General features: G+C 40.2%; 1 protein-coding gene across 1 annotated transcript in view; it reads left to right on the top strand.

Moving 5' to 3' along the window:
• Positions 1-8,188: 8,188 nt before the first annotated feature.
• CPOX (coproporphyrinogen oxidase) overlaps positions 8,189-23,692 on the top strand; it is a 78,083-nt gene continuing 62,579 nt past the window's right edge. The window contains exons 1-3 of the mRNA XM_064580595.1: positions 8,189-8,322; positions 8,407-8,509; positions 12,263-12,354. The gene's annotated coding sequence lies outside the window, so the exon portion shown is untranslated. The remainder of the gene's footprint in view (positions 8,323-8,406; positions 8,510-12,262; positions 12,355-23,692) is intronic.

The following is a 23,692-nucleotide window of genomic DNA, read 5'->3' as shown; positions in this document are numbered from 1 at the left end:
ATAAATTAATTATTTAAATACCCAAATAACTAAATTTTTAATCTCAAGGGGTTACAAAAAGAACTGCAAACTCAGTCCACTGAAACTAGAAGGAAGAAAATAAAGATAAAAGCAAAATTTTATGAAATATAAAGAAAATTTATAATAGAGGGAATCAATTAACTCAAAGGTTGATCTTTGAAAGGAATTAATAACATTGATAAAATCCTGGTAAGATTGATCTGGAAAAAAAGAAAAAAGTCATAGATAATATCAGCAATGAAAAGGAAGGTATCACTATAGTTTCTGAGTAGTATAAATTTGAAAATCTGAATAAAAGAGATTAATTTCTAGAAAATCAAAACTGATTGCAATGGATACAATAAGGTATGGAGAATACAAATATTCCTGAGAAGCTTAAACCTCCACGCTGCTCACCATCCTCTTAACAAGAGGCTTTCATCCCTAGGTAAGTCGGGATATTTGAACAATTTTGTGGTTTTCCTGTTTGTTTTTAAGTTTTTATTTCCGGTCAGTGTAATAGTGTAATATTAGTTTCAGGTGTACAATTTAGTGATTCAACACTTTCATACAACACCAGGTGCTCATTACAAGTGTACTCCTAACCCCCATCACCTATTTAACCCATCCCCCCACCCACCTCCCTTCTGGTAACCATTAGTTTGTTCTCTATAGTTAAGAGTCTGTTTCTTGACTTGCCTCTCTCTTTTTTTTCCCCTGTGATCATTGGTTTTGTTTCTTAATTTCCATATATGAGTGAAATCATATGGTATTTGTTTTTCTCTGACTGACTTACTTTGCTTAGCATGATACTCTCTAGTTCCATCAATGTTGCAAATGGCAAGATTTCATTCTTTTTGATGGCTGAATAATATTCCATTATATACACACACACACACACACACACATACACCACATCTTCTTTATCCATTCATAAATCAATGGAAATTTGGGTTCTTTCCATAATTTAGCTATTGTTGATAATGCTGTTATAAACATCGAGGTGCATGTGTCCCTTCAAATCAGTATTTTTGTATCCTTTGGGTAAATACCTAGTCATGCAAATACTGGATCATAGGGTAGTTCTATTTTTAACTTTTTGAGGAAAAAGTCTGTACTCTTCCAGAGTGGCTGCACCAGTTTGCATTCCTACCAACAGTGCAGAAGCATTTCCCTTTCTCCACATCTTCATCAACACCTGTTGTTTTCTGTGTTGTTAATTTTAGCCATTCTGACTGGTGTGAGGTAATGTCTCATTGTAGTTTTGATTTGTATTTCCCTGATGATGAGTGGTGTTGAGCATCTTTCATGTGTCTGTTAGCCATCTGGAGGTCTTCTTTGAAAAGATATCTGTTCATGTTTTCCGTCCATTTTTAAACTGGATTATTTGTATTTGGGGTGTTGAGTTTTATAAGTTTTGTTATTGTTGTTTTTGTTTGTTTGGTTGGTTTTGTTGTTGTTGTTTTAGGCAGAAGAGCGGAAGAGGAAGAGGAATAAGAATCTTAAGCAGGCTCCATGCCCAGTGCAGAGCCCAACACAGAGCCCAACTCAGCACTGGAGATCACAACCCTGAGATCATGACCTGAGCCAAAATTAAGAGTCAGACACTTAAACAACAGAGTCACCCAGGTGCCCCATGTTTTATAAGTTCTTTATAGATCTTGTATACTAACCATTTATTGTTCTAAGATTTTAAAACCATTTATTGTTAGGAACTAGTTAGGTAGTCAGGGCTAGGGTCCTCAACAAGAAAATATGGAGTCAGGACAGCTAAAATAAAACAGCACTGACATCCTGTTTTGCACCTTATATAGGACTGCACTGACATTCTGCTTTGCAGCCTTTGCAGAAATGACCTCTGCAAAACGTGCTAAAATAAGATAATTAACCACAGAAGCATTTGTCAATATCATGGGCAAATGGCAGTTAAGACATAAGCCCCCAGATGTCAGCAAAAAAAGACCATCAGCACATGGACATTAACCCAGTAGGTAGACAGATACGTGACCAAAGCCCTGATTGGCACGACTCAGCACACCCTGATTGCTTAAAATAGTTCCACAAAAGAGCTCATAAAACCCCTAAACTTAGAAACTCTGTAGGCAACCCACTTGGGCCCCCCTCCCTCTCCAGGAGCTTTATACTCTTACTCAATAAATTTTGCTTTGCTGCTCACCACTCTTTGTCTGATCTACCTCTTCATTCTTCAAAGCGGCGTGACCAAAAACTGTGGGCACTAAGGGGACACGAATCCTGTAACATGATCAGATATGTCCTTTGAAAATATCTTCTCCCATTCCATAGGTCACCTTTTAGTTTTGTTGATTGTTTCCTTTGCTGTGCAGAAGCTTTTTACTTGGATGAAGTCCCAGTGGTTTATTTTTGCTTTTGTTTCCCTTGCCTCAGGAGGTGTATCTAGTAAGAAGTTGCTGTGGGCAATGTCAAAGAGGTTACTGCCTATGTTTTCCTCTAGGATTTTAATGGCGTCCTTTCTCACATTTAGGTCTTTCATCCATTTTGAATTTCTTTTTGTGTATGGCGTAAGGAAGTGGTCCAGTTTCATTCTTTTGCATGTGACTGTCCAATTTTCCCAACACCATTTGTTGAAGAGACTGTCTTATTTCCATTGTATGTTCTTTCCTGCTTTGTCAAAGATTAATTGACCAAGAGTTATAGATTCATTTCTGGATGTTCTATTCAGTTCTATTGATCTATGTGTCTGTATTTGTGCCAGTACCATACTGTCTTGATCACTCGACTTTGTAATATAACTTGAAGTTTGGAATTGTGATGCCTCCAGCTTTGCTTTTCTTTTTCAAGGTTGCTTTGGCTATTCACAGTCTTTTGTGGTTCCATACAAATTTTAGGACTGTTTGTTCTAGCTCTGTGAAAAATGCTGTTGGTATTTTGATAGACAGCCCAATACAAAAATGTTCAAAAAACTTTTGAACAAGCACTTCACAAAAGAGGATAACCAAATGATGAGCCAATGTGGGAAAAGGTGTTCAACCTCCGTAGTTGTCAGGGAAGTGTCAACATCGAGATAACAATCTATCCCGCACAGAATGGCTAAATTAAAAAAGAAGAAACTGTCAATACCAAGTGCAGGGCTGCAGAACAACAGGAACTCTCCTGCCACTTGCGAGATAGAAAACTGGCACCGCCTCTTTGGAAAATTGTTGGGCAGGATCTTCTGAAGCTGGTCATATACATACCCTACAGCCCAGCAAATTGGCCCTTACGCGTATTCTCAACAGAAAAGCATACACATGAGTACAAATTATCACAACACTATTCACAATGACCCCAACCTGGAAACAACACAAATGCTCACCAAAGTAAGAATGGACAAATATAAAATGGTATACTCAAACAATGGAAAAACTCTCTAGCAATGAACATGAACAAACTTCTATTTAATGCAAAATATGAATGAATTTCATTAATGTAAGCGAAAGAATACTGATACGTCCTCTATGGTTCAATATCTATGATGTTTAAAATCAGACCAAGCTAAATGATGGTTTAATCAACAGGCAGAAAATATCAGTTAAGCAAGATGAATAAGCTCTAGAGGTCGGCTACAGCATTGTGTCTGTAGCCAAAAATGTCCAATTAAAATTTAAGAAGATATATCTGATGGTGTGTCCTTATCACAATAAAATCCACGACGAACAAACAAAAAACTAAACTAAATGATGGTGTTAAAGGTAGGATAGTGGTTACATTGCTGGAGGAGGGAGAGGAGTAACAAGTGGGATTGGACACAAGAGGCTTCCCTGACCCTCATTATGTTCTATTTCTTAATCTCATGGTGATTATAAGTGTGTGTTCCTGTTGTGATAATTCATCAAGCTCTATGCTTCTGATGCACTTTTCTGTATGTTATATATCGATAAACTTTAGGAGATCATAAAGCAGCCAATTGTGGTTACAATACAGGTTAAATGAGCATTTATTGAAGGCCTTGTGCTTTTTAAGTATTATTCATTTTCTTCTTCATCATAACCTGATGGAAAATATATTCAATATCTTTATTTTATAGATGGAAATCCTGAGCCTGAGGGGAAGTAAGCAAATTGTCCAAGATCTCACAGCTTGTTTTTCTGTCTTCAAAGGTTTTGTTTTCTGAACTGTATTTATGTCTCGTCTTATAGTTTTCTTCAGAATTCACAAATTGCCTTGCAGAAATATTTTACTTAAGTAATCCAGATAGTTGAATTTAATCATGTAAATTCCAAAGAAAGACAACCCAACGACTGGAACCATTAACAATAATAAAAAAAAAGATAAGCCATTGTATATAACTCTGTCTTTGCTTTCCAGATCATTCCTTGAGAATGTAACTTCTCAAGGTAACAGAGAAGTTAACAGAACCTCTCAATAATGAGCCTAGGATACTTGCTAGAGCCCTGCAAGTTAAATGTAGCTGAAATAGGAAAGTAACCATGATTTACTTCATTCACTCAAAGTGAAAGAAATATAACTTTTAAACATTTTTCTAAATTAAATCAATCTGTTCTCCAACACATTCACCAAGGTTGGAAGAAAATCCAATTTTTAACTGACAGAAAATCTAATTTTATTCATGGAGTGAGTAGGTGAGACCTGTTTTCTATCTCAGAATTCTAGGAGGAATCCCAGGGCCTACTGGAAATTTGAGATGGGACTTTGACCTTGACCTCACTGTCAAATGTTCTCCGTCCAAGCTGAACAATGTATTCCACACCAAACTTCACAGCTAGGAATCTCACTGTTGCTTGATCATGCAGGCGTCCCCCATGTGAGAACTGGGCAGCCCCTCCCACTTATAAATTCGTTTCTGCCACCTACTTCCCTCAAATACAGGGCACCCTACTCTCAACTCTTAAGAGCTCGGACCTTTTTAGATAATTCAGCTCCTGGACTGCATTCTAGGAAAACTATTGGAAGAACCTAAGGGACTTATAACCAAAATGTCCTGGGCAGCACGTTGGAAACATCTGGAAAATGTTTGGCACACAGTTTAAGCAGATGTGTATGTATGGAAATTTCCAGAAAATAGATTGATAGGGCTCCAGCCAAAGCAGTCGAAGTTTAACTTGATTCTATAGTCGCAGACTGGGTGTGCCTGGGTATTCCCCCCAAGGAACAAGACCAGCCTTTAGAATTTCCCAAAAGCTATGGTTTGGGAAAAGCAGAAAAACGTGCTTGGGATGAGGACGGCACTTTTTTGGGCAGGTCATCAGTGATAGAGGAAGATCAGTAGTGGAGACTCTATAGATGTAGAATAGCTCCCTGGATGTGCATGGGTACATGCATGTGCAGAAAGAAGTGGTAGGGCTCCCCTCCCTTCTAGAATGTCATGCAGCCTGAGTGGTGTTGCAAGGAAGTTCCTAGGAAAATGGGGTGGGGGGCATTGAAATAAAATTTCCTTAGGAGTACCTCACACCCTTAACTGGTTTTCTCAGGGTTGGTGTGGTCTAAGAAACAAAGCTTGCGTGTATTTTGGTCTATGCTAATATAATAGGATTAATAATTACAATAATTACACCGGTCAGTGAGCCTCACCTACATTCCAGCTACTGTGCTAAGTGCTTTAGATTCATCATGCTGGTTACCATCCTGAAAGTAAATACCCATTAGCCCTATTTCACAGGGCCAAGTAAACCTGAGCTGTTAATACATAACATATCCAGGATTCAAGTCCAAGTCCAAATCCAAAGGCTGTGTGTTTACCATTATTCCACATTTTTTTCTTGAGAATAAAGCCAATGTATACGATATTATTCCCTTCTTCCCAAAGCTCTGGGTCCCAAAGTTGACAATAGACATGCTGGATTTGAACTGCTAGGACCAGTTGGGAGAGAATATGAACCTTATGCAAGCTGGAAAATACAGAAATAATTTACTAGCAGCAATGAATTTGAATTTTGTTTTTTTAGGTTAGTAGTGGTTTTTTTCCCTTTTTTTTCCAATCAAAGTATATTTGACACATAATGTTACATTAGTTTCAGGTGTACAACGTACAACAAATTTCTATGTGGTTCTATTCTCACAAGTGTAGCTACATCTGTCACCATACAACACTATTACAGTATCACTGACTATATTCCCTATGATGTACCTTTTATTCCATAACTGGAAGCCTGTATCTCCCACTCCCCTTCATCCATTTTCCCATCCCCCACCCCCTTTTCATTGCATGGGTGGAATGGCAACAATATTTCAATAGTTCTGAAACAAATTAGAATGTGACTCCTTTTTGTTTGTTTGTTTGTTTTTGTTTTTTGTCCCAGGCAATTAGATCTACTGATCTCTTGCCTCATCTTAAAAGAAAAAAATGGAAAAGTTTTAGTAATTATAAAAAAAATTAGAAAATAAGCACTCTATGAATTGTACACTTTGAACAGATGAGTTTTTTTAAGTCTGTTAAAAATGTTTTAATTGTTAAAATACATTGGTAAATTGAGTAATCTACATTGCAGTACTAGGTGGCTACACGGTCAAATTAAGAACTTTTCAAATACCCTACTAACCATCAGTTAGAAGTCCTTGAAAATAGTATAGGATTAACATGATGAGAAGCTGCAATCACGCAAAGGAGAATGGAAGTATCAATGGCTATGAAGGATTGGTGGTGACATATGCCTTCGACTAAAGTATACAGAAAGTCAAAACGTGCATTATATCAAAAACTAATGATATACTATACATTGGCTAATTGAATCTAAATTTAAAAAAACGTGCATAGGGCATGCAAATTTCAGTGGCTTATTTTTAAATACTGCAATGCAATACATTGTTCCTAACAAAAGAAATTCTCTGACACTTAAATAAAGCTGAAAACCAAATAGTAAGAAAAGGGAAAGAGATAATAGTAAGAATTTAACCATTTTACAACTAAAAATGTGAAGTAGAAATAGTGAAAGGTAACACATAAATATGTTACTTTAGGTAATTCATTTATAGTGCCTTAAGTTATAAATAGAAGAAGGATTTTGTTATATAAAAACTATCAAAAAATTATCAGTGAAAAGACACGATCTTCATGAGCTGTGTTGAAGCCAGTGTGAAAATGCTGCAGCACTGTGTCAGCCTGTCTTTCACAGGAGGACCCCAGAAAGTTCCTTATACCCGCGTATTGGTCACCCAGTTCCTTTCTAGTACCACAACATTCCGCGTGTACCCACGGTTTCAACTATGGGGGGGAAGGCGGAGCAGTCAAGTGTTTATAATTTCCTAGGAAATTTCTGTGCACGTTGCGACGTCCCACGGAATGAAACTCCTTCCAAATCTTAATGAGCAAGCTCTTGATTATTGAGTCATGATAGTTTCTTCTCGTTTTTTCGTACAGTGTTTGGATACCGTACTGACAGCTTCAGACGGTAGACCTGCATATCCCCCTTCCATAGTTCCTCCTCTCGTCATCTACCCTTGCTGATTCTTCCGGTACATCTTCAGCGGTTCTTGCAGCTCCTCGGCCGGGCCGTGCTCGTGGGGGTGGAGTTCCCGCAGCCCGTAGAGCCGCGGGCCTGGCCTGGGAAGGGGACGTCGGGAGCTGGCCGCCGGGGGTCCTGCGGGCGGAGGCGGAGGCGGAGGCGGAGGGCGGCGCCCAGAGCGGGAGGCGGAGGCGGAGGCGGAGGCGGAGGCGGAGGCGGAGGGCGGCGCCCAGAGCGGGAGGCGGAGGCGGAGGCGGAGGCGGAGGCGGAGGCGGAGGGCGGCGCCCAGAGCGGGAGGCGGAGGCGGAGGCGGAGGGCGGCGCCCAGAGCGGGAGGCGGAGGCGGAGGCGGAGGCGGAGGCGGAGGCGGAGGCGGAGGCGGAGGGCGGCGCCCAGAGCGGGAGGCGGGGGCGGAGGGCGGCGCCCAGAGCGGGAGGCGGAGGCGGAGGCGGAGGCGGAGGCGGAGGCGGAGGGCGGCGCCCAGAGCGGGAGGCGGAGGCGGAGGCGGAGGGCGGCGCCCAGAGCGGGAGGCGGAGGCGGAGGCGGAGGCGGAGGCGGAGGGCGGTGCCCAGAGCGGGAGGCGGAGGCGGAGGCGGAGGCGGAGGCGGAGGGCGGCGCCCAGAGCGGGAGGCGGAGGCGGAGGGCGGTGCCCAGAGCGGGAGGCGGAGGCGGAGGCGGAGGCGGAGGGCGGCGCCCAGAGCGGGAGGCGGAGGCGGAGGCGGAGGCGGAGGCGGAGGGCGGCGCCCAGAGCGGGAGGCGGAGGCGGAGGTGGGGGTGGGGGGCCGTCGCGGGGGCGGGGGTGCGGACGCCCCCTTTCGCCCCCTTTCGCCGCGGAGGGACTAAAGCCCGGGCCCTGCGGCCAGGCGCGGGCCAGGGCAGAAAACCCCGAACGGATATTTATGGTAAGTAAATTGTATTTCCCGAAACTGCTAAAAATAAAAGTATACTTTCGTATTAAAGAGTTATTTGTGTGACTGGTTGCACAGATTCCCTCCTGTCATTTGTCATTCTGCAATCAGCCACTGTATGCGGCTGCACAGTTGGACGTTTCCAGGGCGTTGCCGTTATAAATGCCACTGTTTTACAAAGGTGGGTATAAATAGCTTTTATTATTTTAAGATAAATTTCTAATAGTGGATTCAATAGATCGAAAGCTATGACTCTTTTAGGGTTCTTGTTCTCTGTTGATAGAAATAGTGCACCGATTTTAATGGCACTGCCAACTTGGAGTTCACACGTATCTTGCTGGTCTTTCCAGCCTCTTCTTGATTTGATGTAGTTGAGTGGCTAATATCAGATGTACTTTATAATTTCGGAAAAGTTCAACTAGTTTTCCTTATTTCTTCCCTGTAGGCTAAGAATTTTTCTGCAAGTGTTTTAAGGATGAGGTATTGCTAGTTTTCGATTAAACTAAAATGAAATACATTTTTATAACCTAGTACTTAAAAAAGAATAAAAATAGTAAAGTTTTTTTTTTTACTTTTCTTACTTTTCTTCCTTGTTTTCCCTGTGTGTGGTACAATTCACTCTTTCCTTGTTGTTATAAAGATGTTGATAACATCTGCAAACAAGACAATACCGAAGACTTTAAAAGTTATAAGCATCCCTCCCCCCAAAAATAAAAAATAAAAGTATGAGCATCCCATTTCCTAGATGAGGTTACAAATTGTATAGACTGTGAATGCCCATTTCTGTTTGTTATTTAGCTGTTACCTTCATCTTATGTACTTAAAAAAGAATTGGCTTTAAAAAAGTGGGGGGTGGTATTAATGTGACTTTTGCTTTAGGCACTGAGGAGTGTAAGACTCCAGAGTAAATTGTGGCAATCAGATTATGAGAATCTTGAAGGCTAAAACAATGTCTTAATTCCTATCTTGAATCTTTCAAAGTATACAGTAAGTGCTTAATAGGATCTCATTAAATAACATTAAATTTTCACTTCTGAGCAATTTCCCACGATTCCAGTCAGTAGGAAGAAATCTCAGGTGTGGCCTGAAGGTTGGTTCTATCTATAATAAGTATCTGCTCTCAAAGTGCAAACTAATAGGAAAACATCTTAATAGCATTTATCATCCAGTAACAATATATTTATCATTAAGAAGTTGCTGTGTGAATTGAACAAAGCTGAAGGCATTTAGCTTTGCATTATAGTTTGCTAAACAGAGAATCTAAACAAATTTTCAGAGGGAAATGTTTAACCAATTTAAGAGAACTATTTTCAAGTATTACAATAGTTTCCATTTGCATAAAAATAAATGCTGACTAAAAATGGACCTTCTTTATTTTTTTATTTTATTTTTTTAAAGATTTTATTTATTTATTTGACGGAGACACAGTGAGAGAGGGAACACAAGCAGGGGGAGTGGGAGAGGCAGAAGCAGGCTTCCCGCGGAGCAGGGAGCCCAATGCGGGGCTCTATCCCAGGACCCTGGGATCATGACCTGAGCCAAAGGCAGACGCTTAACGACTGAGCCACCCAGACGCCTCTGAACCTTCTTTATTGATTAAATCAAGGATGCATTGTTAGAATTAAAAATTACTATTACTGTATTTCTGTAAGGTAATAAAATGATATTTCTTTTTTTTTTTTTTTTAAGATTTTATTTATTTATTTGACAGAGAGAGACAGTGAGAGAGGGAACACAAGCAGGCAGAGTGGGAGAGGGAGAAGCAGGCTCCCCGCTGAGCAGAGAGCCCGATGCGGGGCTCGATCCCAGGACCCTGGGATCATGACCTGAGCTGAAGGCAGACACTTAACGACTGAGCCACCCAGGCGCCCCTGATATTTCTTTAAAAAAAATCACTAGCTTTTTTTGTTTTCACTGTATTTCTGAGAGGTGCAGCTGATTGCTTGTGATTATCATAAAATGAAACCCAAACTTCAGAGGTCAGGTGATTTGCCTGAGGGCACACAGTGAGCTGCAGCTTTAGGACCAAACCCCAGGTCTCCAGCTCCAAATCTCAGATTCTCATCATCACACAAGCTTTTTTTAAACCACTGTCCCAGACAACACTGCTTCAAGGAGAACATGCTCTTTGCACTATTACCTTTTAGAAAGTCATTTCAGAAGATTAAATATGCAAAGGCATAAAGAAATCAGTTCAGTTTAGTTTACCTTGGAGTAGAGGGCTTAAAAATATCAAGGTTTATTTTTTCAAAGAAAAGTTTAAGAATTATTTCTATTTTTCCTTGTGAGATAAATGGTGATTAGCCCATAAGCTTATAAATACTTTTAGGAATGTCATGTCAAAAACAGGCTATGACGTGGATGGAACTGGAGGGTATTATGCTGAGCGAAATAAGTCAGAGAAAGACATGTATCATATGATCTCACTGATTTGAGGAATTCTTTTTTTTTTTTTTAATTTGAGAGAGAGAGAATGAGAGACAGAGAGCATGAGAGGGAGGAGGGTCAGAGGGAGAAGCAGACTCCCCGCTGAGCAGGGAGCCCGATGCGGGACTCGATCCCGGGACTCCAGGATCATGACCTGAGCCGAAGGCAGTCGCTTAACCAACTGAGCCACCCAGGCGCCCTGATTTGAGGAATTCTTAATCTCAGGAAACAAACTGAGGTTTGCTGGAGTGGCGGGGAGTGGGAGGGATGGGGTGACTGGGTGATAGACATTGGGGAGGGTATGTGCTATGGTGAGCACTGTGAATTGTGTAAGACTGTTGAATCACAGACCTGTACCTCTGAAACAAATAATACATTATATGTTAAAAAAAAAGATAGTAGAAAGGGAAAAATGAAGGGGGAAAATTGGAGGGGGAGATGAACCATGAGACTATGGACTGAGAAACAAACTGAGGGTTCTAGAGGGGAGGGGTTGGGGGGATGGGGTAGCCTGGTGATGGGTATTAAGGAGGGCACGTATTAAATGGAGCACTGGGTGTTATACGCAAACAATGAATCATGGAACACTACATCAAAAACTAATGATGTAATGTATAGTGATTAACATAACATAATAAAATAAAAAAATGCAAAACAACAACAACAACAACAACAACAAAAAAAACAGGCCTCCCTTAACCATTATACAGTATTCCCCCCCTTACTCACAGAAGATATGTTCCAAGACTCCCAGTGGATATCTGAAACTGGGCATAGTACCAAACCCTATATATACCAGGTTTTTCCCTTTACATACAAACCTGTGATGAAGTTTAATTTATAAATTAGGCACAGTAAAAAATTAACAATAATAAAATAGAACAATTAAAACAATATACTGTAATAAAACTTATGTGAATGTTCTCTCATTCTAAAAATATTTACTTACCCTTCTTCTTGTGATGATGTGAGATGATAAAATGCCTACGTGTTGAGACGAAGTGAGGAGAATGACGATGGTAGCCATTGTAACGTGGCCTTAAGGTACCATTGACCTTCTGACCACTCCTCAGGAGGATCCTCTGCCTCAGGACCACGGTTGAGCATGGGTAACCGAAACTGGGGACAGCAAGACTGTAGATAAGGATAGACTTCTATATTGGTTACTCTACTAGATGGAAATAAAGTTCATTTGCTGACCTCTTATTTGACTCTCAGTGGACTATATTATAGCCCCTCATGTTATGTTAAAACAAAACCAACAACAAACAGATAAAAAATAAATAAACAAATCTGCTTGCCTTTTGCTGTATGTCTCTGAAAATGTTTTGGATTTTCCTCAGTTATTTTTCAAACATATAAAAAGCTTTGTTTATTTTTTTTAACAATAATAATACCCATTATATAGACATTCTTAAGAAGACCGTTCTCATATGTGGACATAGTTTTCAGGTGGATATGTCTGTGAGCTAAACCATTTCTTCTCTCTTTTTTTTTTTTTTCTCAGTGGGATCATGAGATGATCATCTGTTATGTGTGTCACAGCAGGAAAGGGGTAAGAAGAGAGCAGATGAACCAGATCTCCTCTTCATTTTATAGGTGAGAACTTTTGATCCTAGAAAGGTAACAGGACTTGCTAAAATCATTGACAGAGCTGGACTTCTCACTGGGACTTTTGTTCCATGTTGTCCTTTTCTATCCTTCTATGGAGGCTTTCACCCACCCCAAGCTACGGCATCATTAACAAGCTTAAGTTCTTGGAGGAAGCAAGAACTTCCTTCTTGCTTGAGGCAAAGGCATGAAAATTTTAGAATGGCCAGCCCTGAACTACAAATTTCTACTTCTCTTTTTTCCCCTTTCCAGCCAGAATTGACAGTTTGCTATCAAGGGCCTGAATATAATCAAGGGTAGGGAGACAGGGCAGCTAATGGCAAAAAGTGGAAGAGAATGCTTTCTTCTTCCACCATGGCTAATTTGAAAAAAAAAACCCAAAAAACAAAAACACAGTTATGTAATATCATGAACTCTTATATTTTATTTCTGCTGGGTTTCTAATTCAGTTAGTACTGTGGAGATAGGTTAAGATTTTACCTTTTTCTTGAAATCACTTTTTAAGTTTTAAATAAGAGAATTGGAAGTTGAAAAGTTCACAAGTAGGGCGCCTGGGTGGCTCAGTTGGTTAAGCGACTGCGTTCGGCTCAGGTCATGATCCCAGAGTCCCGGGATCGAGTCCCACATCAGGCTCCCTGCTCAGCGGAGAGTCTGCTTCTCCCTCTAACCCTACCCCCTCTTGCGCTCTCTCTCTCACTCTCTCTCTCTCTAAAATAAATAAATAAAATCTTTAAAAAAAAAGAAAAGAAAAGTTCACAAGTGAAATGTAATAAGAATCTATCAGGCTTAGGGGTGCCTGGGTGGCTCAGTTCGTTAAACGTCGGACTCTTGATTTTGGCTCAGGTGGCTGTCTCAGGGTCGTGAGATCGAGCCCTGCCTGGAGAGACCTGTGTGGGCTAGGTGTGGAGCCTGCTTAAGATTCTTTTTCTTCCTCTCTCTCCACCCCTCCCCCCACTTGCGAGGATGCAGGCTTTCTCTCTCTTTCTCAAAAAAAAAAAAAGAAAAAAAAAAGATCTGTCAGGCTTAGGTCTCCTGATAGTTCTCAAAACTAAATTGCTCTACTTATATATATGGTAAGATAAATTATCCACCAACTAACCAATGCCCCATAAGTAAAGGTCAAAAAGAACAAAACCATGCCCCATAAGTAAAGGTCTAGGTTAATTCCAACAAAATGTGTCTTTTGTTTGTTTGTTTGTTTGTTTAGAAAGGGAGAGGTGTGGGGAGGGGCAGAGGGAGAGAGAGAGAGAGAATCTTAAGCAGGCTCCACGCTCAGTGTGGAGCCCTACTTGGGGCTCAATCCCACAACCCTGAGATCATGACCTGAGCTGAAATCAAGAGTTGGACCCTTAACCGACTGAGCCACCCAGGCGCCCCAAAATGTGTCTTCTAAAGCCAAAGAAAATAATTGGAAATACTGCATAAATACATGATACCAAAATTATTTCCAAAAAGGTAGACTATATTTATTTAAAATGCTGTCAGTATGGTACACATGTGTCTATTCTAAGGTAACTTCCCTTGCTTTGGTATTATTTGAAAAAAATTAGCCATTATGTTTTTCGTTATTGTTGTTGTTTTAACCCAAAAGGTAAGTAAAAATTTAGGTATGGACTGATTTTATTCCAATCTGGAGTTGTTAGAGTATGTCAGTTTATATGACCAGATATTATATGAAGTATCTATATGGAATATTATTAAGTAGGAGAAAGGAAAAAAGGGATACTTTGTATTAGTCAGGGCTCTCCAGGAACGCAAAACCAATGTATATTATAAGGTTTACTATGAGGGATTATCTCTTAGTTATGGAGGCTGAGATGTCCCACAACCTGCTATCTGAAAGCTGGAGACCAAGGAAAACCGGTGGGTAGTTCAGTTCAAGTCCAAAATCTGAATTCCAGGGAACTGATGGCATAAGTCTTTCTGAGGACAGATCAATGTCTAGCTCATGTGCTCAGGCAGAAAGGGCAAATTTTTACTTACCCCAAGGCTTTTGTTTTATTCAGGCCTTCAGTGGATTGGATGATGCCCACGCACACTGGGGAGGGCAATCCGCCTTACTGAGTCCACCAATTCAAATGCTAAGCCAATCAACAAATGCTCTCACAGATACACTCAGAAAAAACAATAGCTAAATATGTGGGTACTGCATGACCCAGTCAAGTTGATACATGAAACTAGCCATCACAGATCCACCCCTTATGAACTTGGCACCCACACCCATCTCCTTAAATTATACTTAATCTCAAAATAAAGCCAGTAACAATGTCATAATTCTGCCTAACAAGATACAAGCATACTGTATACAACCAAAACGACACTAACCTTTTCCTCAGAAGAGGAGGTAGAGTACTTGCATCATGTTCACTCTTTACCTTGATATCCTGCAACTTAAATACTATTATGTAAAATTAATATTTATATGCATCAATTAAAAAGTTACTGTGATGTGAAGTTAATACGTCTTATATTACATGACACGAGAATAAGAGAGAAAACAAAGATACCCACACATATGTACAGTTTTATTCATGATAAACAATAAGGAAATGCTCCATATTAATATTCTTTAATAATAAGGAGTAAATACTCATGGCCATGGTATTCTTTGTTTCTGACTGGTCCTGCTGGTTGTAGCTGGTATTTATGACTCCTTTTTTTTTTTTAATTTTTTTGTTTCTTTATTTTTTTAAAATTTTATTTTATTATGTTACATTAGTCACCATACATCATTAATTTTTGATGTTGTGATCCACGATTCATTGTTTTCATATAACACCCAGTGAATTTATTTTTTAAAAATATTTTTTATTTATTTTTTTATTTATATTGTTAGTCACCATATAGTACTTCATTCCTGAAAGATGTAGGCCTCAGTAGGAGTCTTGCCTGCTTTGGGTTGCGGCAGTTTTCCATTCCTTTGTGTTTGGAACAGAGGGCGTCATAATTTATCCCAGCTTTCAGTTCTTCCCATTGTGGGTAATATTCTTACCATGTATAAGTCCTTGATTCTGTGACATGAATCATTTTTATCCATTCATTGTTCTATGAAATGTACCTTTGTCACCTGTTGGCAGTTAATCCTTCTGGCGGACCACAAGGCACTACACATTATGGAGTGCCTCCAGAATGGAGATTTCAGCTCACCTACGCTTCCTGAAGACGTAAACACACTGAAAACACAGCATTGCATCCCCAGGGCTAATAAAAATCAGTTCTAAGTAAACTGAGAGCTCCAGTATTATGCCAACTCTTAGGTTGGTTATTCCGCTAAAAGGAAATAAAATTTCATTTGTTGGATTCGTATTTGGCTCCCAGCTTACTATGTTATAGATCCTCTTGGTATTTTAAAACAAAACAGACAAATACTAAAAGGTATTCGGTCCAGCTGAGCACCTCAGTGAAGAGTTGGCTCTCTGGGTCTGAGGGGAGGAGAGGAGACACAAGCAGCAATGAAGAAAAACCCGGTGGGGCACGTCGTCCAGACTGTCCCTGAAGTGCAGGGAACATCGCTGAACACTATGAACACTGCATGGCACCGCTCAGCTGTTCCAGCCTCCTGCCAGGGCTGCTCAGCTGTCTTCATTATTATCCCTCTCTTTCTTTCCTCAGGGACCTGTCCTGCCGCTTTTTTTCCGTGGAGATATTTACATAAAAAATCTTAAATCTCATCGGTAGGGTTCCTGAATCTCTTACTTCGCTTTCTCCAGGAGGTGATATTTTACTTCTAGGTGAGAGCCCACATGGACTGTCAGTGTCGGGCAGCTGCAGCTGGGTCTCCTGTGGGTCTTTATCAAAGTGACCACAGACAAAGCCCTGGGCCAGCTGCTGAGGGCAGGTGGTCAGCCTTTCACTCATGAGAGGGACCACCCAGGAGAAAAACAATACCAATTTATAACAACTATTAAATGAGCTATTATTTGTGATAGAACAGTGCCTGCCACATGTTAAGTGTTTGGTAAAAGTAAAACAAATCAATTTGGAGGGACGAGTGGGACTCCTGGGGTCTTAGTCACAGAGAGGCATTACGGATGTGGTAATGGGTCGGATCATGTACGCCCAACATTCATGTCCACCCAGAACCTCAAAATGGAATCTCATTTGGAGTAAGAGTCTTTGCAGATGTAATTAGGGTAAAAGATTGAGATGAAATCATACTGGATTAGGGTGGACTCTAAATCCAGTGAAAATTATAAGAGATAGAAGAGAAATACAGGGAAGAAGGAATGTGAAGATGGGGGCAGAGATTGGAACAATGCATTTACAAGCCAGGGAATGCCAAGAATTGCAAACAACCACCAGAAGTGGGGAAAGAGGCATAAAATGGTTTCTCCCTCAGAGTCTCCAGAGAGAACCAACCCTGCCAAGACCTTGATTTTGGATATTTGGCCTACAGAACTGTGAGAGGATAAATTTCTGTTGTTTTAAGATACCCAGTTTATGGTAGTTTGCCGCAGTGACAGAAAACGAATGCAGATTTCTATCTTAAGTCCATACAAATTCTATATTTGTTAGGTCATGGAAGAATACAAAAAGGTTTGTTCTGGAAGGGTAAGTTGCCTGCAAATATTCTTATGATCTTAACCCAAACGAACCTGTATATGCAAAGAATGTTAATACAGTGAACACACACACCAGTGTAATAATACAAGCATTTGGGAAGGAGGTTGCCAACCCATACACTTCTCTGAAAACTGGTTTCCATGAACCCGGGCAACCATTTTTATGACATGTGACCTTGCCTTTCCTCCATGGCTGCAGTTGTTTGTCCCCAGGGGCAAGGGATCCCGGACTTCTCAGCCTAAATGAAGTCTTTTTTCCTAGAACTTTGGAGTCGGAATACAAAGCCATTGGTCAGTCTTTGCTGATTCTTCAGTGAAGGACACATCAAGCTGAGAGGACTCAGTTGACCATGAATTAAGAAAGTGGAGACACTGCAAAGAGAGACAGAAAGAAGCAGACGTAGAAGGGACTGGATAAAAGACTACATAGCCCTAGAGAACAAAGGCCCAAGAGATTACCTGCTCTTTTTTTTTTTTTTTTTAAAGATTTTATTTATTTATTCATGAGAGACAGAGAGAGAGAGAGAGAGGCAGAGGGAGAAGCAGGCTCCCAAGGAGCAGGAATCCCGATTCGGGACTCGATCCCAGGACCCTGAGATCATGACCTGAGCCGAAGGCAGACGCTTAACCATCTGAGCCACCCAGGTGCCCGAGATTACCTGCTCTTATTTCTCATTCAGATCATTGAGGATCTTCATGCCTGACTGATTACCACTGAGGCAGTTAGGGGATGGTGATTAAGAGTGGAGGCTCTGGAGCCAGATGGCTTTGGGTGAGTTACTTGACCTTCTTGGTTTCCTCACTGTGGTTGAGACTAATAACAGAACCTCCATCAAATAGTTGTTCCTTGGATTAAATGTAAAAAGCACTTAGGATGAGTCAAAGTAAATTAAGTGCATTAATATGAAACACTTGGGTGTGTACATCAGTTGTACTCAGGAGATGTTGGCTGCTATTATTATTACCCTGTTGCCTCCAAATGGCTTTTAAACCATGTCATGCATCTACCATCATTTTATGCTTTTTGGTAAGCTGCACATTTAAGTGGTTTTTCCATCTATGTTTATACTTGTGGTTTCACAGTGGATTAACTTACTATAACAAAGACTAAAAATCAGTCACAGCACAGGAAGTTTATTTTTTCCCTTCCTGACAGTATTTTAAGTCAACAAACATAACACAAAGCAAATAGTAAAAAGCAACTTGGTTTCTGGGGATGTTTACTGTGGGTATGTTTGTTCACACCTACCTGTTCTCTATGTACAGAGTCAGCACAATCTCATTTTATTACATCAAAGTGTAAAGCAAGTCATAGTGCGTACTCGGGTTTAAGCAGAAATGTTGTGTAAGGAAAAGAAAAAAAAAAGTTAGTTTAAATGCTTGTTATCCTGGGAGGTAAGCCAGAGTTTGAGTTTGTTAGACTAGGAGGGAGGCAGAATTCCTATTAGAAAGACAGTTGCACATCTGTTTAGGAAAATATGTGAACAGATTTTGGTCCTCTAGGTCAGGTTCAGACAAAGAAGACTTTAGTAATTTGCATATTAAAGAAACAACAATTTTTGGTTTCTTCTTGAGTGAGTGATGGAGATCCAGATACTCAGATGTTGGAGAAATCCTGGAACAGAGAGGCCTAGCCCCACCTAGAGATGGCTAGACAGCTCAGAGGCTCAGGGGCAGTGAGACAGCTGATATTCTATTGTAAATTGGTTACTTCTTTGTGCTTCGCTGTAATTCCATTTCATTAGCCCCAAATCTTCAGTAAAGTCTGTTATGCACGAGTATTCGGGCACGAGATGGAGCTGGTTAGAGCCACACAGGGAAAGCAACAACACAGGAAGCCAGCTGACATGGTTGGTATGTGAGAGCCTCTCTGTTGGATGTCACAAAGCTGGAGACATCAGTGACATCTGTGTTTGGGCTACTTTTTGGCCTTCTCTAGAAACCTGCTTATCTTTTAGAAAAATTATACAGGAAAGAACTACTCCAGTAGTTAAATACTCCAGTAGCCCATTTGCTGGTGGCAATCTGACTGTGCTTTACTTAAGGGAAACAGGAAACCAGACATCTTTGGGTCTGGTGATGAACTGTAGCAACTTGAGGGCTAATGACGAGTTCTCCAAACTCTGACACCTCTATAAGCACAGTGGGGTGAACATTGGGGTGATGACTGTTACAATGAGCTCTGAGACAGAAACATGGAGACCTTGTCAAAAAATGCAGGGTGCCAACGTCAGTGTTTGGAGGTTATAGTAAATTGGCCTCCCCCAATCCAGATGTTAGGGAAATAAAATTGTCCTTTAAAAGCAATGGTTTTTGGGCGCCTGGGTGGCTCAGTTAGTTAAGTGACTACCTTCGGCTCAGGTCATGATCCTGGAGTCCCTGGATCGAGTCCCGCGTCGGGCTCCCTGCTCGGCAGGGAGTCTGCTTCTCCCTCTGACCCTCCCCGCTCTCATGTGCTCTCTCTCATTCTCTCTCTCTCAAATAAATAAATAAAATCTTTAAAAAAAAAAGTTGAACTTTAAAAATAAAAATAAAAAAATAAAAGCAATGATTTTTTAAAAGTTATTATTGAAACATATACAGAATAGTATGATAAACTCCCAAGGACCCCATCGCCCAGTGTTAGGAATAACCAAGCTAGTTTCATCTTTATCACATTCTCTTCCCCCTTTCTAATCTTATCATTTCATTCATAAATATTTCAGTTTGTCTCCAAAAGATAATGGTTCTTATTTTATACATAACCATAGTATAATGATCACACTACATCATGAGCTCATTCTGATATTCATAATTAAGTATCTATAGGATTTTTACTTAACCTCATCGATCCTACATTTATTTTTCCTTTATTCCACACAGGAAATCCCAGTTCTCAAAAACACCAACATAATTACTTATTTGTTTTACCACATGATAGACACAGCAGTGTCAAGAACAACATCATCAAGGGTACCTGGGTGGCGCAGTTAAGTGTCCAACTCTTGGTTTCAGCTCAGGTAGTGATCCCAGGGTCCTGGGATTGAGCCCCACATCAGGCTTTGCACCCAGGGCAGATCCTGCTTGAGGTTCTCTATCTCTCTCTCTCTCTCTCTCTCTCTCTCTCTCTCTCTCCCTTTGCCCCTCCTGCCCTGTGCTCTTTCTCTCTCAAATAAATAAATAAATCTTAAAAAAAAAAAAAAGAGCAACACCATCAGTGACTGTACTACAAGGTCGTTGTTCTAAATTGCAAATCTGATCATTTTACATCTTTGTCTAAACTCCTCATTGCTTTCCCATCCCCTGAAGAACAAAACCCAAGCATGTTAACGTGCCATAACAGGCACTTTGTGATCTGACCGTATACCATTGGCTTGTCTGGAAATGCTCTGTTCCTCCTTCCCATTCTATTGAACTCTGAGTCCAGATCAGAAGCCATATCTCCTCTTTCCTAGCACAAATGGTTGCTCTTTCTCTGTGTTCTTCTCTGCCTTATACAAGCTTTTATTCATGCCTTTACCCAACTGAATTCTAATTATTTACATTATATGTGTGTTCTCTACTAGGTTGTGCATGTCTCAGTGGCGAGTCCTACTTAATTTTGTATTCCCAGGATCTAAGTTAAGTCCATGATAAATAGAAGATGCTCAATAAACACTTGTTTAATTGATCTGATTTAATATGACCGAAGAGGTACAAAATCTAGCAGTCTTGTTTTCTGATATTTAAGAACCTATTCACAGTGTTTTTAAGAAATTTATTTTAAGTAATATCACCTTGCTGGGAATTAAAAAGAAGCACAGGAAAATTGTTTGCAAAGGCATAATTGCTCTTGTATCTTTCAGGCTTAAGGTAAATACAATGATAATAGTAACAGTAATATCTGCGAGCATCAATGAACATCCATTCAGTGACCCTGTGGTCATATCTCTAACAGGCAGGATACTGGAGGGTCTTCAGTGTCTGTGTTTTGCACTTCTAACAGATTGCATTTGTGATATTTCTCTTAATCAGGCTCAGTTCTGCCCCTACAGAGAACCAAGGCAGAGAGTAAAGTCATTCTCTGATATTCTTTTCTAACAGTTTTAAGCATTAGCTTTTCAGAGTCATCAGGGAAATGCAAGTTAAAACTACAATAGGATGGAGGGGATGGAGAGGTATAAACTTCCAGTTGTGGAATAGATAAGTCACAGAGATGGGGGTGCAGCATGGGGGATATAGCCAATAATATTGTGATAATGTTGTATGGTGACAGATGGTAATTACACTTACCATGGCGAACACTGAGTAATGTATAGAATTGTTGAATCAATGTGTCATACACCTGAAACTAATATAACATCATGTGTCAATTATACTTCAATAGTAATAAACTATAATAAAATGGATGTACCTACCCACTAGAATAGCTAAAATTAAAAGTTTTTTTATTGGTTTTCAACTGTTCCATGCCAAAGTATTCATATGTTAATAAATTATGTTTCATTTCCCCTTCTTTTTTTCTAATAGCATCTAATAGCTGCCATGCCAATGCTCTCCCCCACCCTCTTTATTCTTTCATATTTTTCATTATTGTTTGAGTTGGAAATTTCTGGATCATCTATTTTTAAGAGTTTCCTGTAGGTGAGAAGGGGCTAGAATAGCAATCTAGGCTAAGTGATGTTGAATTTTTTCTAATGCACTCTCTCTCTTTTCTGTAGTCACAGAATCAACTGCCTTCCTCCAACCTAGGTGGCCTTTGTGATTCCTTATAGAGCCTTGCCTTTTTCCATTTATGTACCTTATAGTTCCAGAAGGGCTTTCGCCAGCCCACTCCTATTCCTGAACTTACTTTAGTAGACAAAGGATATGGCTTTGCACTCAAGAGGTATTGCTCAGTTGAGAAGCAAACATATCAGTGTGTGTGTGTGCATTATGATATGTATCAGTACTGGATTCTCTGTCTCCACCGTCTCCTTTGATGTATCCTGAATGATAACTGGTTTTATCATCTGAAGTCAGCAGGCTTAGTTCAGGAAACCACACAGTGCCATGAGTGTTTCTGAGAACAGCGTGTGCAGAAGAATTCTAGGAGTGCCAGATGTTAGAAACCAACAGTAAATATTCACTCCCCAAAGGATGGGGCCGCTCATCAGTGATGGCTGCTGTGATCAAAGAGGGCAGCGGTGATGAGACAGTTGAAGACAGAAGGTTTAGAACGTGTTTGGGTGAGGACTCACACAGAGGTGGCAGATCCTATAAAATAGCACTTCTACAAGAAAGGGGAGTTAGAAAGTGGCAATCAGAAGCAGGATTCTCCAGTGAAGGTGGCTTCTTCACCAGACGTGGTGAAGACACCGTAGAAGCTTGGAGCTGATGATAGGGACCTTTTTGAATCAAGTTAGGATCTCAAATTTAAGTGAGGCTTGGTCCCCAAAGTGGCTTTGATCGTAGTAATAGAGGTGGGAGCCCTTTAACTGAGAAACTGGCTACTCCTTCCTTCACTTCAAAAGATCCTCTAAGTGAGAAAATCCAACTCATCCAAATATGATTAGCAAAGTAATTATGTAACTAGAACTAGATCCAAAGAGAGCTACTCTAGGAAAACAAAAGACCAAAAAAGAACTGAAAATTATACAAAACTTCCCTGCAGACTACAAATACTCATTAGAAAAATATTGCTCCAAAGCAGAGGAATATTCCAACACAACCTCCCAACATGAATAAAGATGGATAAATCATAATCCCAGAAAAGAAAACAATAAAAAAACAAATGCAAGAACTCAGGGAAGACAGAGCCAACAAAGGGAAGGTTATAGCCAGTCAATGAAGTATGTGAAATGATTAACTAGCAAAATTTAGGAAAGAAATAGAAGACACAGGGGTTCCTGGGTGGCTCAGTCAGTTGGGCGTCTGCCTTCAGCTCAGGTCATGATCCTGGGGTCCTGGGATCGAGCCCCTGGGATCGAGCCCCACTGAGCAGGGAGTCTGTTTCTCCCTCTCCTCCCTGCTCATGTTCTCTCTCACTATCTCTGTCTCTCTCAAATAAATAAATAAAATCTTAAAAAAAAGAAGAAATAGAAGACACAGACAAAATCATTTTGTAAATAAAGACTAAATTATAAGGAACATAAGAGGAAATAGATACTCTAGAAAGTGTAACACAAAATAGAAAATATACACACACAGTAAGAGTGAAGAAAGTGAAAGAGAAATAAGCAAAAAGGTTTTTTAAAAGAGAAAGTGAAAGTTATAAAAGATAGGCAAAACTTTTCAAAATAAAATTAATTTGCGTTGTTCCATTGTAGGAGAACCAAAAGAATGAAGTAAAACATATATTATAAAATGCTCTGAAATGACTTGAATTTGTGTATTAAAAGGCACATTCAAGATATGAGAGAACTTTCCCAGAATGACCAACACCAAGACTTCCTACTAACACCAATCATACAAACATTAGACTTACCCTACTAATACTAGTAGCAAATTTTGGGCATCTGGGCAAAAATATTCTGTCATTTCTAAGTGAAAGAAAGCCAAGTTGGTACAGCTACAGTCAGTGCTAACAAATGGAACAATACCTATCAGATACTTCAGGAAAGAAAATTTGAGCCAAAAATTTTAAATCCATTCAAGCTGTCTTTCAAGTGTCAAAGCTACAAGCAAAAATTTCTGCAACTTCAAGGACTCAGGGAATACTGTCCACATTAGGTCTTACTGAAGCATCTCCCAAAGAACAAAATTCATTCAACCAAAAGATGATCAGGCAAAACTTCATCAAAAAGATTGGGGGGTGAACATTAGAG

The sequence above is a fragment of the Mirounga angustirostris genome, unplaced genomic scaffold, assembly GCF_029215605.1.
Source record: "Mirounga angustirostris isolate CCGP_5_RB_7025 unplaced genomic scaffold, mMirAng1.0.hap1 SCAF_1, whole genome shotgun sequence".
NCBI lineage: Eukaryota > Metazoa > Chordata > Mammalia > Carnivora > Phocidae > Mirounga > Mirounga angustirostris.
The sequence above is the reverse complement of the archived record's forward strand: the minus strand, read 5'-3'. Positions and strand labels throughout refer to the sequence as shown.